The sequence below is a fragment of the Amblyomma mixtum genome, chromosome 2 (genome assembly GCF_055824585.1).
Source record: "Amblyomma mixtum isolate Tamu chromosome 2, ASM5582458v1, whole genome shotgun sequence".
In the NCBI taxonomy this organism is placed as follows: Eukaryota; Metazoa; Arthropoda; class Arachnida; order Ixodida; family Ixodidae; genus Amblyomma; species Amblyomma mixtum.
The window spans coordinates 56,628,584-56,644,261 of record NC_143013.1 but is presented as its reverse complement, the minus strand read 5'-3'; the positions used below and the strand labels follow the sequence as shown (position 1 = coordinate 56,644,261).

At 47.5% G+C, this 15,678-nt stretch overlaps 1 protein-coding gene and 1 long non-coding RNA gene across 4 annotated transcripts in view; one reads left to right on the top strand and one right to left on the bottom strand.

The window, feature by feature from the left end:
• Window positions 1-4,803: 4,803 nt before the first annotated feature.
• Window positions 4,804-15,678, top strand: part of LOC149359406 (uncharacterized) — a 38,910-nt gene continuing 28,035 nt past the window's right edge. For all 3 annotated transcript variants that reach the window (XM_089571621.1, XM_089571620.1, XM_089571618.1), the window contains exon 1: window positions 4,804-5,494. The gene's annotated coding sequence lies outside the window, so the exon portion shown is untranslated. The remainder of the gene's footprint in view (window positions 5,495-15,678) is intronic.
• LOC149359407 (uncharacterized) lies at window positions 5,538-10,504 on the bottom strand. The gene is made up of 2 exons (XR_016288776.1): window positions 10,406-10,504; window positions 5,538-10,327 (listed from the first exon to the last, which is right to left on the bottom strand). It is a non-coding gene; the product is annotated as an uncharacterized LOC149359407 (long non-coding RNA).

Genomic DNA, 15,678 nt, shown 5'->3' with positions numbered 1-15,678 from the left:
TTGGTCAGGGCACTACGAAGAGCAACTGGTTCAATCAACGTATGGCTGTTGCTTCAATCTATTGGTCTTTCCGACAGCAACTTTCGAACGCCTCAGACTAGTGTGCAGGCGAATGGTAGTTTCTATATTGGCTGGAAAAGCGAAGGTGCCTGAGGCGTATTTCTAGAATAATTGCCTCTTGTTTTACGTTAAAGAGATCCGTTTTCGGTTTTCATAGATACATGCGGATGGGCGATTGTGAAGTCAGCAACATCAACATTGCACAGGGTGTAAAACCCTCAGCCTCTCACCTTAAACTAAGAAGCTGCATCGAGGCATTCTACTAGAGCACTGCACGGGCCTCAATCTGAGGCCCAAGCCCGGCCCGGGCCCGAGACCTCAAGCCCGAACTCGGCCCAGGCCCGCGGCTTCAAGCCCGGGCCCGGCCCAGGCCCGCTAAGTTATCACTCTGGCGAGCCCTGCCCGGCCCGTGAATCCCGGAGTGAAGCCCAGCCCGGGCCCGGCCGGCCCGTTCAAAGTAACGCTGGAGGTGTACTGCTCACTCTGAGCAAGTAGACTGCTACTAGATCGATAAGGAACTGGCCGGGAAAGGTTCTGAAACCACAGTTTGGCTTGCAGAAAGTTGCTTCTTTTTAACCCAGAAGGAAGTGATTAAGAGTAGTGCTCGCCAGGCCCGTGTTTTGGACAGTGATCTCGTGTAGGTGCGCAAAGATAAACTCGGAAGTTCCGAGAGCCAAATAAAAAGGGCTGTATACGCACGTAATAGAGTACTTCGCACTCCCCCATGATTTTAATCAGTTATATTTTGCCGGCCGCGAAGTATAAACATTAAAGCTACCTAGCAAGCAGTGGGATGACATTTGTTTAGTGAACGGGATCTCACAGGTTGAACTCATAACCGAACTGGTCGCCTTTAAGCATAAACGAAAAGCTAAAAGGCTTGAGCATTTCACGGTGTGTGTTTGAAGACTATAAGCGTCCTAAACTAATATGTTCTTCCCGAATGCATTTCTGATAGCGTATAAGTATGTTTTGGGATGACGAACGGTCAATATCCATTTAAGACCGGTTTAATTTTACTCTTACTGGTGGAGCAGAAAATAACGCGCGAACAACGTGATAACTTACACGGCAAAACACTTGTCATGACAACCAGGCTGAAGAAGCGAGGAGGGATAAATGCGGTTATGAGATGAGATTTACAAACTCTCGCGAGCTTTTGTGGCTATTTCATACAAAAGACGTTCCAGTCAGCTGGTCAAAAACAGAACCAAGCGCGCTTTAGTTAGTGAATTTTCTTACATGAGAAAAATATAGCTATAAAATAAAAGCTATGTTTTTCGGGCTTAAGGGCCCAAGAAGAGTCAGGCTCTGAGAGACACCGAAGCAGAGCGCTCCGGATCATTTCGACCACCTGGGTTTCTTCAACGAGCAATGATACCACAAAGTACATACATGGCTGTCATGCTTGCCGCCTAAACAGAAATGCGGCCGCCGACACCAGGAGCAAACCCTGGTTCCCCGGCTCAGTAATCAAGAGACTTGACCACTAAGCAACCGCCGCGTGGAAATAGGGAAATAAATAAGTCAATGAATAAAGCTTAGTTTTTTTTTTCTCAGCGCGTACTATAACTCATACCTCATCCGTGCCGCTGCTCCAATGCCGCGGTTGTGTACTTCACTCTACAATAGTCGATGAATAGTCGGACACCAGCCGTTTCTGTCCGGACCCAAGCCCGGCTCGGGTAAGCAGCTTTAAGCCCGAGCCCGGCCTGGGCCCGCTACTTCAGGCCCGGGCCCGGCCCAGGCCCGGCAAAACAGATCATTTCCAGGCGCGGCCCGGCCCGCGGGCCGGGCCGGGCCCGGGCTTTTGGGCCGGCCCGAGCCCGTGCAGTGCACTACATTCTACACCAAACTATGAGGAAGCCCCGTTGTTCATGTCTTCTGCCTTTGTCAGTTATTGCGATACTTCACAGTCTTGCTATAGTAGCAGTTGCTGCACTTTCCATCCGCACTTAGGCACTAAATAATCTGGTAAGAGTTAATTAGAAAAAGTGTACAGGGTATATGAAGAACAAACATTGACTCTAGGGCTTTAATTCCTCACAGAGAGAAGAAACTGATAGAAGCTGCATTTCAAAGAAAGTTCGGAATGACCTGTTTCACATAAGTGCGTTTTTTAGTTGACATTATTTTTATTTCATTAAATAACATGATTCAGTGTTGTAGGTTCCCACGATGCCATAATGAATAAAACACTTAAAAGCACTGGGAAATATTACATTAATTTCATGTTTCTCTTAACCAGAGGAAAAGATGAATTCCTTTTCCTCTTACTGCATAAAACTTATGCAGTACTTTGCTTTTGTGTAGGTACACAGCCAGAAATAATAATTTTCGCAAAGGTTTCGCAAAGGGCTATCATGTGATACTCAACTAGCTTTATTCATTAACGACATAAGCTCTAATCTCGATTTAAACATTCCGGTGGACGCTCTCTTTTTGGATTTTGAAAAGGCATTCGATAAGGTTCCCCATCAAAGACTTCTACTTAGCTTACACATTAACCCCCTTGTATTAGATTGGATACGCAGTTTTCTCACTAACCGGAAACAATTTGTGTATGCTAATAAACTTTCGTCATCTTGCTCCCCGGTCCTTTCCGGTGTCCCCCAAGGCACTGTGCTTGGGCCTTTGCTTTTTCTAATCTATATTAACGACCTGCCTAATAATATCACTTCTCATATCCGCCTATTTGCAGACGATTGTGTAATCTACCGCCCCATCCATAACACCTCTGACTCTCGCTTACTTCAAGACGACCTTAAACGTGTTGAAGCCTGGTGCAACACTTGGTTAATGTCCTTAAACACTAATAAAACGTCATTGCTTTCTTTCCATCGGCGCCAAAACTATCATCCGTTCAAGTATGAAATAAGTGCATCTGAAATAGCATCTGTTCAATCGTATAAATATCTCGGCATCACATTTTCTAACAAACTTAATTGGTCAGCGCACATAACAAACATAACAAACGAAGCCAATCGCACTCTTGGCTTCCTCCGTAGGAACTTGCGACTCGCTTCTGCTTCAATTAAAACATTAACATACCTCACATTTGTCCGGCCGAAGTTAGAGTACGCATGCTCAGTCTGGGACCCTCATCAATCTAACCTTTCAAACACCCTCGAATCAGTTCAGAATCGCGCAGCTAGATTTATTTTTTTTGGACTACTCGTATCACACCAGCGTCACTGCACTTAAATCTGAGGCTAATCTTACTAATCTCGAGTCCAGACGTTGCATCTTTCGGCTCTGCCTCTTTCATAAATTTTATCACAGCCAACTTGATGTTTCAGCTATCCTGCCAGCTCATCGCTTATCAAGCCGTACCAACCATCCTAAAACAGTCTACCCTCCCCCAGCACAGACTACAGCTCATCTTCGCTCATTCTTCGTGCAAACTGCTCGAGACTGGAACGGCCTGCCATTCGACTCCGTGCACCACTCCGATCCACTGCACTTCAAGGCTGCCATCCAATCTTCCATTAGTGACACATTCAGCCCATCCCTCATGTAATACCCCATTCCTGGGGCATTTGAGGTATTGATAATAAATAAATAAATAAATAAATAGTGAAGGAAAAATGCTAAGGCCGAATACGATATTCTGCAACGCGAAATTCGAATGGAGCTCAGATGGTGTTTCAGGCCCTCTGTGCTCATTGGTTTCCTTCTACATGTTGTCGGAACATCTGGCGAGGATATTAGTTTGAAAGTGGTATTATTTGATAAAGATCACACTATTCAGTGCACCGTGCGAGTGTGTGTTGCAGTTTAGCACGAGGCGTGATTGAATGCGGCGGTAGCCTCCTGCTCCCAGCATCCGTAGACTAATTTTTTGCTTTGCTGGGTCTTCGGCGCAACTGGCGGTGATATGAGTTTAATAGTAGCATAATTTGATGAAGACAACGATGTCCAGTCTTTGTCCAAAGTAACCAGGCTGCATGGTTTGCTTTTAGCTCGTACTGTGGAGCCTTTACAGCTTCCCTGAAGCTGAAATGGTCGAAAGGTAAGGACTGGGGATCTTCTAACCTTCCAACACTTTTTGATCTCTAGAAAAGCCACAAGGGCCCCACTATACAAGCTAGAAGCAAACCATGCAGCCTAGTTACTTTTGACAAAGACTGTACAGTGCACAATGTGCGAGAATGTGTATATTGGTACGATAGCAGTGTTACCCATGTTGCACAAACGGGACTATGAAGTTAGGACCCATATAGGTCCAATAAAATTTGTTATTCGGCTAGTTGGTGACACATACTTGAATAAAAAGGTAGCGCAAAATAAGACGACCACAGGAGGAAGACACCATAAACACGAGCGTTCGTGTTTCTGATGTCTTCCTCCTGTGGTCGTCTTTTTTTTTGCGCTACCTTTTTATTCCCACATAGGTTCTTTGCAGGTAGCCCATGCGAGCTCCGGTGAGGGCATGCGGGGTTTCAAACGCTGGTCCCAGTCGCCCTTCAGTGGGCTGCCGATAAGGGCCCCAATTGGTCCCATTCGGAATCGATGCTGGCCACTGGGGCTGCCCACATTGGGTCTGCATGCCTAACATAGGTAGCCCACCCAGCTCCCTCATCGGTCTTATTATGGAGATATGTGGGCAGTGCCTAGGAGGAGCGTCAGGTTTTCATCTCATTTAGCCTGTTGAGACGCGGGCTCTCAGTTGCCGTCGGGACGCGGATACGCTGTCGCCGACGAGCCGGAGCAATGAAGAGACTGGGGGGTTAAGGAGCAGCGTGGAAAAAAAAGGTATATGTATTTACATATTTACAAGTAGCGAGAAGCACGATACATGGCACGATGTATCTCAACCGGAAAAAGACAGACACAGGAGACGGGAGCCCTTAAATAGAGTCGGCACAGACTCCCGCCCCTTTTCGTCCAATCAGGAGCGTCCTGTTGGCTGATTGGCCGGCAAGGCTTGAACGCCAACCCGGGTAGCGTTCCCGTAGCTGTCCGGCCCGAACGCACAACGCGCTCCACGATGACGACGCGCAGGCTCGGAGAGACGCCGGCTTGGACGCCGTCCTTGGGGAGCGTCTCTGTAGCTCACCGGACGAACGCGCAACACTGGGAGCGTTCCGGTGTTAGAAATTCACGTTCACAACAGCTCGCCCCCGCCCGGAAAATCGTGCACGAAGGGAAGAGGTCCGCAGCCACTTCGCGAAGTGCCGAGGTCGGGGCTTAGTCTTTGTCCGCCGGCCGTCATCGGCTCGCCAACCGGTCTCTTCAGGTCTGGAAGGGAGGTGGTCTTGACCGGACACAACAGCAGCCAGCAAATGCCCTTCCATCTCCCCAGGGATCTGCCAGGCTTCTATCTTACCAACAATTTCGCTGACAGGCGACAGGTTCAATCGCGAGTGCACCGTCGCATCACAGACTTCTTCGCGAGTAGAAAAAAAGAAGACTACAAAACAGCAAAAAAAAGGTAACAGCCCGTCCAAATCCCTTCTATTCCTTTCCCTTTTCAGAAGCATCGGCTTAAGCCATCTGCGTTGGCGTTTGCCTTTCCTTTTTTGTACTGAACCTCGAAGCTGAATTGCTGCAGAGCAAGGCTCCAGCGCAGGAGGCGACCATTTTTGCCCGACATGCGTTCTAGCCAGGTTAGAGGACAGTGGTCCGTTTGTACGATGAACTTCGTACCAGACACGTAGCAGGCAAGTTTTTGTATCGCCCACACCAGGCACGCGCATTCCTTTTCAGATGCGCTGTATGCTTCTTCCCTGGCAGTGAGCTTCCTGCTTACATAAAGGATTGGGTGTTCGTTCCCTTGATCATCGGTCTGGCAAAGCACAGCACCCATTCCCCTGTTGCTCGCGTCACACTGGATTATGAACTGTTTTGTATAATCCGGGGACTTTAACACGGAATCCTTCATCAGGGATTCCTTTAGAGTTAGAAAGGACTTTTCTTTCGCGGGGTTCCAGGCGACGCGCTCTGGTTCACTTTTGCGCAAAGCATCAGTGAGGGCGCTAGCGATGTCCGAGTACCGCGGTATGTATTGCCGGTAGTACCCTACAAGTCCGAGAAAGGCTCTCACATCTTTCTTTGTTTTCGGCGGGGGGTACGTTGAAATGGCGAGCAGCTTTACCTCGGAGGGCTTACAAATCCCGTTTCCGACTATATGTCCCAGGTAGCTGACCTGCGTTCGACCAAGTTGACATTTTTCTGGTTTTACCGTGAGACCGGCGCTTTGTAGTTTAGATAGCACATTTCTCAGGTGAACCAAGTGCTCATCCCAGTCATCAGAAATGATGGCCACATCATCCAGATACGGCACAGCATAGGCCTCCATACCCCGCAACACATTGCTCATTAGACTCGAAAAACAGAACGGCGCGTTCTTAAAGGCCGAAACTGAGCACCGTCGGTGAGAACATTCCGAATGGTGTGACGAAGGTTGCGTACCTCTGAGCCCTCTCTGAAAGGGGAACTTGCCAATATCCTCGTACGAGGTCCAAAGTTTATATAAATTTTGCGGCACTAACCTGTTCAATCCTTTCTTCAATGTTAGGAATAGGAAAGATTTGGTGTTTTGTGAGTGCGTTAAGTTTTCTGTAGTCGATACATGGTCGCGGATCTTTTCCCGGGGCCTCAACGATAATCATGGGTGAGCTATAGTCACTTTCTACCTCTTTTATCACCCCTAGCTCCAGCATCTTGCGCACCTCACTCTCAAGAATGGCCCGCTGTTTAGGCGACATCCGGTAGGGCTTTGAACTCACGGGGCAGGCATCCTCTTTTAGCTCAATATCGTGCGTCACAAGGTTGGTACGCCCTGGTCGTTTTGAGAATATATCTTTGAATTTTGCGATGACCTCTCGGAGGCCTTGAAGCTGACGCGAATCAAGGAGATGCGGATTTACGGTCAGCTTCTCAATATCCTCGACTGAGAAATGTTGAGTGACGCTCTCCAGTTCGGGAATGTCCTGTGTAACCTCCTCCGGCAGGTTCACAGTCATATTCACGATTGCCTCGCGTTCCCTGTAAGCTTTCAAAAGGTTTGCGTGATAGATCTTGCAGATCTTTCGCTTGCCTGGCATTCTGACAAGGTAATTAGTGGGGGACAGTTTTTCCAAAATAAGTGCTGGACCTTCCCATTGAATTTCTAATTTGTTTGCCTTCGAAGGCCTGAGGTACATAACCTTGTCGCCCGGACTGAATGTGCGCTCTCTTGCATTTCGGTCATAATATACTTTTGCGCTGGCTCTGCTAGCCTCCATTTCTTTTTCCGCAAGCTTCCTAGCATTGTACATTCTCTCTAGAAGAGTCAGAACGTACTCAACCACTGTTGAGTCCTCGCTTCGTCCTTCCCATATTTCTCGGAGCATAAGCATAGGTGACCTTAGGTTTCTTCCATAAACAAGCTCGGCCGGAGCGAACCCCGTCGATTCATGCGGCGCTGTCCGAAGTGCAAAAAGTGTAGCTGGAATGCAGGCGTCCCAATCTTTCTTATGTTCATAGCAAAGGGCCCGAAGGACTCGCTTTATAGTGGAGTGACTGCGCTCGACACTATTGGATTGAGGGTGGTACAGCGAGCTATGAATCACCTGGATGCCGCACCGTTCTTGAATGTGGTTGTCAATGCGCTAGTAAACACGGAACCCTGATCGCTCTGCACCTCTGATGGGAAGCCTACACGTGCGAAAACAGACAGTAAACCATCGACCACAGCTGTGGAGGTTAGCTCTTTAAGCGGCACTGCCTCTGGGAACCATTGTCAGCAAATACTTATTTCCCTGATTAGTTAGCGGTAGAGGCCCGACAACACCGATCACAAGACGTTTGAATGGCTCCGTTACCACAGGAACTAGCTGCATTGGAGCTTTGACGTTGTCATGCGGCTTTCCTACTCGTTGGCAACTGTCGCATGAACGCACGAACTGCTCTACGTCACGGAAACAGTTAGGCCAGTAGAACTCCTGCAAGAGGCGTGCTTTGCTTTTCTTTACCCCTAGGTGAACCGACCAGCCGCTGCCATGACAGAGATTTAGCAAGTGCTGTCTGTACTTTGTTGGCACGACCAACTGATCGAAAATTGCCCCTCTTTTGTCCTGATAACGACGAATCAACAGCCCATTTCTTTTCAGCAGCGTGACATTCTTTCTAGCAACTCCTGCTCTGGCTGAACTGTGGAGTTTTTCTAATGTTTTGTCTGCCTCCTGGTCCTCAGTAAACTGCTCCTTGCTTACTGACAGCAAGCGCTCGAAATGGATGGACGACGGTGGTAACAACGAACTAGGTTCCGCCGCCGCTCTCCCTGTTTTCAACACTCTCTCTGACTCAACCGTGGTGTCATCGTCATCGTCTACGCCGTCAGAGCCCCTCTCCAATTGCTTTTCCCCAACATGCCCTGTTGTTTGATCTGCGTCTGTTCTAAGGGGCATGTCGTACTTCAGCTGGCTTGCTAACTCTCTCGCTCTAGAGCGGGTTAGCGCGCAAACGTCTCCTTGCTCAAATGTAGTTCCCCTCTCCCTGAGCAGCATCTCAGACTTGTTAGAGAACAAATAAGGATACTCCTTGGGTAGATTCTCGGAAACCGCCGCTTCCGTAGCAAGGATACCGAACGGGCCCTCAATACATACACAGGTTAAAGGAAGACAGGCCGTATCTTCCTGTACAACTTGCCTAATCCAGGCGCATTCCCCAGTGAAATCTGTTGCAGACACAGACGAGGGGTGAACTACATCCATGGTAGCCGCTGAGTCTCTTAGTACTCGGCATTTCTTTCCATTCACTGTGAATTCTCTCATGAATGGCTTAAGTAAAGCCAAGTTCTCATCAGCGTCGCTTACATAGGAAAACACTACACGCTGATTTGGGCAAGTTGAAGCAGTGCCCCGTTTGTTGACACTTGAAACATACACTCTGCCTTGGTGCTTCATATCTTTTCTTTCTTTCCCTTTCCTTTGCATCGTTGCGGGAATTTTCCGGCGGTCTCGCTTCGCCTTTTGGACGGTCGTCCCCTTTTTCTGTTCCGGCATTCTTAAAAACCGGCTTCGCACCTGTTTTGTCTGCTCTATGCCTAGCGGGGTACCGTTCCTTGTACGTGTTGCTTGTACCCTGTCTTTCAAGCAACACGCGGCGTGACGCATACTCGTCCGCGAGTTCAGCAGCCTTCTGAACAGTGTTTACCTCGGCCCTGTCGAGAATCCACAAACGCATTTGATCCGGAATTGTGTCATAAAACTGCTCTAGACACACGCACTCCACGATCTTTCCTGCGTCCCCGTGAACGCCTGCGCTCTTTAACCATTCCACTAAGTTTGTTTTCAAGTTATAACCAAACTCGAGGTAAGATTCTTCTTTAGACTTAGTGGCGTTTCTGAAACGCTGGCGAAAAGCCTCGGCAGACAGGCGGTACATCTTTAGGATGCTTGCCTTCACGGTCTCACAGTCCTCCGATTCTCCCGCACTCAGTCTCCCGATCGCGTCCGCTACCTTACACGGCAACAGGGCCAATAGTTGCTGTGGCCACCCATCTTTCCCAAGATTGTTTTTTTGGCATGTCCTTTCAAAGTTCACCAAAAAAATACCAATGTCCTCGCCTAGCTGGAAGGGTTGCATGAAATCTTTGATTTTGATTGTTTCCCTTCCTCCTGGGCAGGGGGATGGTGGCTGAGCGACGCCGGCTTCGGCTCTTTTCGACTCCGCGTCCAGTTTCTTTAGGTCAATTTCCTGCTGTCGGCGTGCTGACTCGAGCTCCTTCTCTCGAAGCTGAAGCTCGCGATCGCGTTGCTTCTGTTCCAGCTCGCGCTGTTCCTTCTCAGCTGCTTCCCTTTTCTCTTCAGCTGCTTTCCTTTCCTTAATCAATTCCCATGTCTCTATAAGCTCTTCATCGTCCGCTCCGCAAGAAATTATTGCCTCTATGATTTGCGGTTTCCGCATGGCCTTCCCAAGCTCAACCCCTAATTCTTTGCTGATCAAAATTAGATCCGGCTTTTGCAAAGATTTCAGGTCCATGATGCGCTCAGACACTCGACCGATCCCCTATCTCTTCTTAGCAATGCGTACAACAATCAGTACTCACAACACTGCCAAAGAAAGCCTGCCAGCATTGACGCTAAATTCAAAAGCCTGGCAAAATACCTCAGGGAAGAAAGGTCGGACACTCACCGAGCCACGATCATGGGGTCCACCAACGTGGGAGCTCTTGCAACTGCGAACGCTGCTAGGCGATGCGAAGAGCTGACTTCGATCCCAGCGCTGCCATCCAGTTGTTGAGACGCGGGCTCTCAGTTGCCGTCGGGACGCGGGTCCGCTGTCGCCGACCAGCCGTAGCAATGAAGAGACGGGGGGGTTAAGGAGCAGCGTGGAAAAAAAAGGTATATGTATTTACATATTTACAAGTAGCGAGAAGCACGATACATGGCACGATGTATCTCAACAGCAAAAAGACACACAGGAGACGGGAGCCCTTAAATAGAGTCGGCACAGACTCCCGACCCTTTTCGTACAATCAGGAGCGTCCTGTTGGCTGATTGGCCGGCAAGGCTTGAACGCCAACCCGGGTAGCGTTCCCGTAGCTGTCCGGCCCGAACGCACAACACGCTCCACGATGATGACGCGCAGGATCGGAGAGACGCCGGCTTGGAGGCCGTCCTTGGGGAGCGTCTCTGTAGCTCACCGGCCGAACGCGCTACACTGGGAGCGTTCCGGTGTTAGAAATTCACGTTCACAAGCCCCACAAAACCGGCATGGGACCGATTAGGGCTCTTAATGGCAAATATAAATTGAGGCCAGCCCACAAAGTCCTCACATGGCGCCGGTGTGAATACCTTTGGGGCAGATGGATGGAAAACTTTATTAAGCAAGTGAGTTTGGACCGTACAAGGTCTCAGGGCCACCGCAATATAAGGCGCTTATTTTTTCATTGCCAGCCTGACTTGAGCATACCACCAACATCATGTTTGTAAGCACTAGCCCAAATCGGCTATGTAGGCTGCCCACAATGAGCCCATGTTGCTCCTTGTGCAGGTAACGTATCCAATTATTGGTCTTTACGCGGGCAGTTATTTGTGTTCCAAACTATAATGACTTTTGGAGAGTCTCGGGTAGTCCAGTGTGAATGGTAAGCGCGCACAGTCACTAGTGCTCAAGGCCTGATTATTTTACACAACTGAGTTCAGAGTGAGAGCGTAAAGCATATAATTTGCAGCAATCGAGTAAAGATGCTGAGAATTGTATTACAAGTTACCTATGGGAGCAATGTATGAGTGTGCAAAATGAAAATTTGTGAATTAAAAAAATGCCAGCAATATAATATGGATTCACATCGGTGGTTTAAGCCTTGCTGTAGCTGATGTAGGATCGCCTGCGGTAATGCATAGCGCACAGCAAGTACAGGGCCGACATCGGTATTGGATATGCCCAGATTACCCCGAAGCAGACCTATTTGGGCAGCTTGTAGGTGCGCCCACTTTCCAGCCCCGGCACGGCCGTTGTGATATCTTAGCGGTTAGGTGGGCAGTACCAATCAGGCCTAACAAGGTTTCACCAGCTGAGAGCCCACAATTATGTTCCTCCTACCCTCAAGCACCCTACAAAGAGCAGTAGTGGAACAAAGGAGCAACAATAGAGCAATGGAACTTTTATTTTTCCCGCATTTTGTACTATTCCCTGCTAATGCTTGCCGTCCGCGCTATTTCGGCATTCAATTTCGACATTTTAACTCTTATTATTGGCTGTAATTAATTTACTAATCATCTTAGTGACAGTTTTTTTGCGCGTCATCCTCGCACTGCCCCCATCAATTACAACCACTTGCTTGATGCCACCTCTTCTGAGAACGCCACAACTGCTACGGACGCGTTTTGCGGACACGACCCCGCCGACATAGTGTAGAAATGCTTTGGCATTAATAATTTGCTTTCGCTTGCCGCACGGCTTTTGGCGTTCGGTTCCTGATCACTAGGTCTCGACGGTCGCATTTAGATGGAGGCGACCTACAAAAAAGTTCCGATGTTCAGCGATGTCAGCGCACGTTAGTGAACTACATGTAGTCTGAATTAGTCTCAGGCGCTCCACTACGGCGTTCTTCATAATCCGTGTGTCGACTGGGATTGTTAACGCACTGCAGAAAGAATGACACCCCTTCCTTCTGTACTGTCCTTTATTTTTCGCGGTTGAGTTTCGTCATTCTACCTTCTGCCATTGCGCCAGAACATTTAGATTTCTGAATCAGTGGCAGACACCGAGGCGCAGGCAGCGAAGGGGTTTGCAGCACTGATCCGAATTTTTGCATTGAAATTGCGCAAAACAAAGGACAATTTGGTTAGCAATAATTTTTTTGAGATATGATGGTCGTGAATGAAAGGCGAATGCAAGGGCTGAGCAAAAAGACGAAAATTTCACTATCGATAATTTTCAGCCAAAAAATACCTTCGCTTGTTATGAAAAAAAAGGTTGGCTGTGAGTATTCCTGGAAAGGGACTTTCACTATTTAGTACCAGTGCTTCTTGTAATAACTCTGCTCAAGTATATGAGAAAATTGAACACAAACTGGCCATTCCATATGCGAGCAACACTTCCCACTTCCTACTTGCAAAAAGGCGCAACGCTAAGAACTCAGCGCTATACCATAAAGCGTGAAATATTTAAAATAGCAACTGTCAGTAATAAGTTGGCGATGCCATGAACAATGAACATAATTTGCTCGGGTATTGTGCATAATAATTATCCTGCTTTTATTACTAATAGTAGGGTTTCAATCAGGGAGTAATTAGTTAATAACATACAACCTGGCACAGCCATTCGGCTACACAGGAAATTTATGCAACTTTCTTGTGTTATTCAGCGCTGGTATGCTGAACGCACACATCTTTGTCATGTTATTTGTCGTATCTTTATAGATACGGAAATAACACATGCTCATATTTTTAAAAAAGCTAGGATATAAAAAAGGTTGATGCCTACGTAGGAAAGAAATATGTAATGATTTGTTCATGTTTAGTTTGTAGCTCTGAACAAAACTCGTTACTTTGTGGCTAATTGACAGGGTCGCACCACACACGCTGCACTGAACACTCGTTTGAGTAACCAGCTTTTCAGGTATTATTAATTACTTAATTAATTTATTATTAATAAGTTACACGTTGATAATTCACACGTAACCATAAAGTTGTTCAATCAAGTCAAAAACCACAGAGGTAATGTGTGCCACATTTCAGAGGTACTTAATGCCTTATTTTTTCATTGCTGTTGGCGATTGCGCCAAGTTATTTTGGGTAAGCTACTTTTATAATAGCGTATCATGCAGGAATTTTATTTTATTACCCTTTGAAGCTCATCCGTTCTGCTGCAGGGGAAAAGTATGTTTTTCTCAAGACTTTCTCAGTTCAGGGAAATTCTTTTAGAGCAGGATAAACTATTTTTTTGCGACCGTGTAGCGGGTCTAATATAGAGATTTATTCTACAAAATTTGCTCTTTGAATTTCTTCTGCACCTTGGGGGATTCAGTTATAATAATTCGCCTTTGAGAGAAGCAATATTTATTTCGTGCTAAACACAGTAGAAAAAATCGCCCATTATTCCCTGCTTTCATCCTCCGTTCCTGCTTTTTTCGCTTTGGTATCATTGTTCATATATCATTATACACCGACGGGGAAGAGCCCGACAATCAGAGTAGAGACGTTGGTGCTAAGGACACTCAATCACGGCATCTTTAATAGACATTTAAAGTACAGGGTTTTCAGAGCTTATAATTGTAATAAAATAACACCAGTTATGTGAAAATAACGTTACGTGTAACGTTGGCTTTGTTCTCTATAATCGAAATTTCAGAGTTAACCAATAATTCAGAGCACATTTTTATCGAATGCGCTGCTTTAAACAAAACCATAATGTTGATTACTTCACAACGACATGATCCAGGTGCATTTTCCGCGGTGTTCTCGAGCAAATATTTTATTATTCCCTATACGTGCAGATGCCTTCGTTCCCACAGACTATTTTAAAGAACACAGAATCAATCTATTATACTTACCGGCTGCTTAAATTTGACGCAAGTAGATCTTGCCTCTGCGCGCGAATCTCATTTTTAGGCGAGACTGCGGCGTTCCCTTCGGTGTCTGCGATATAAAATCAAGCTTATATAAGTCTACCATATTAGTTTCACTCGTGAAAAGCCATTGCGTTCTTGCCGTCGTTGTCTTTTATTTTTAAGACCAACGTGAGCGCAATAAGTCACTTTCATGATCGCCTGCACCTTTAAAGATGCACTGATGAGCTGTTCAATTTGGCCTATTGCTGCAAGCACTATTAATGCAAACAAGACCTGTACAGACTAGGAAGGGCCGAAAGCCAAATCGTCAGCACCGGCCCATTCCGCAATAAAAATTTCGACGTCAACGCCGACTTTTGCACAAATCTCAACCATGCAATAATGGCAGCAACAAGTCCTTTTTGCCAAGGACGTTATTGATTTAGGTGGACTGACAGGGAGATTATTAAATTCTATATCCTTAGCGATAATGCGTGCTTTGCTGCCAGACTCCCTTCCACTACACAGAAAGAACTAAAAATTAATTTCTACAGATATCAATAATTTCATACAGGTGATCTCAGGGTCCCTCACAGGTTAGTTCAGACGAGTGGACCGGATCGCGGTTGGTCAGCGACAGCTACTTTCAAGGGACGCAAGCTTGACAGGTCTGAGTGACCTTGAGCAGGGTGTGCCGAGGCCGCCAACGCCATGTCTCCGACCAGAAGAAAATCGCAGTTCCTCTTTCAGTCCACCCGTTTGGAACAGGTTTGTTCAGCATATGGTCACGAAGTTGTGACTGCAGTCCGGCGAACGGAAAACGGCGGGAATCGCTTCAAAAACAGAACTCTTTATTTGGACTGACTGGCGCCCGCAAAGAACTGAATCACTCGGCGGCGGCGTAGCAACAAGCGTGCTCGGCGATCGTCGAACAGAACAGCGCCTCCAGAATGACCCCCGCTCTCGGCCGTGCTCTTTTTAAAGCTGATAGCTAGCTTTCGAGGTAATGCTTGGAAAGTTACTGGCCGCATTTGTTTTTCCAGTCTCGGACTACTTGCTGACAGGTCTCGGCTTCCGCTCTGACAGGAAACATCGTCATGGTCACATGAACTACTTGCCATAGGCTGCTCGCCGCCGGAGCCGGGCTCCCCCTCGGTTACCGTACCAGGAAGCTGTCATCTGCTAGCAGACGACGCAAGCCGCGGCCACCACGACGCCGAAGCAACGCCGTGCGCTCGATCATGATACTGAGTCGATTTGCAGACCATACTGTCAGTTTGGCGTAGGTACATTACAGAACTCAGCTTCGGAGGTATGCTTGCCGCTACTGCTTGCGGCGAAGTTCGCACAAAGTAGCCCAACTCGTTGCGGATAAGCAGAGAGACGAAAACCTTCGCAAAAATGTTGACAACAAGCGCTATAGCTGCTCCAGTATACGAGTGGTTCACCTGCGATGCTTTCAGGTAAGCGTACAGACAGCATGCCGCAAAACAAGTGAACAAGAACCTCTTGACGACACGAGCAAACAATACGTGTTCGCAGCTCCGAACGCGCGTCCGAGTGCGGTGGATTTCAAGAAAATAAACGAAGATGCGAGAACAAAAAGTCTTACGATGGCTCCGAGAGCAGCT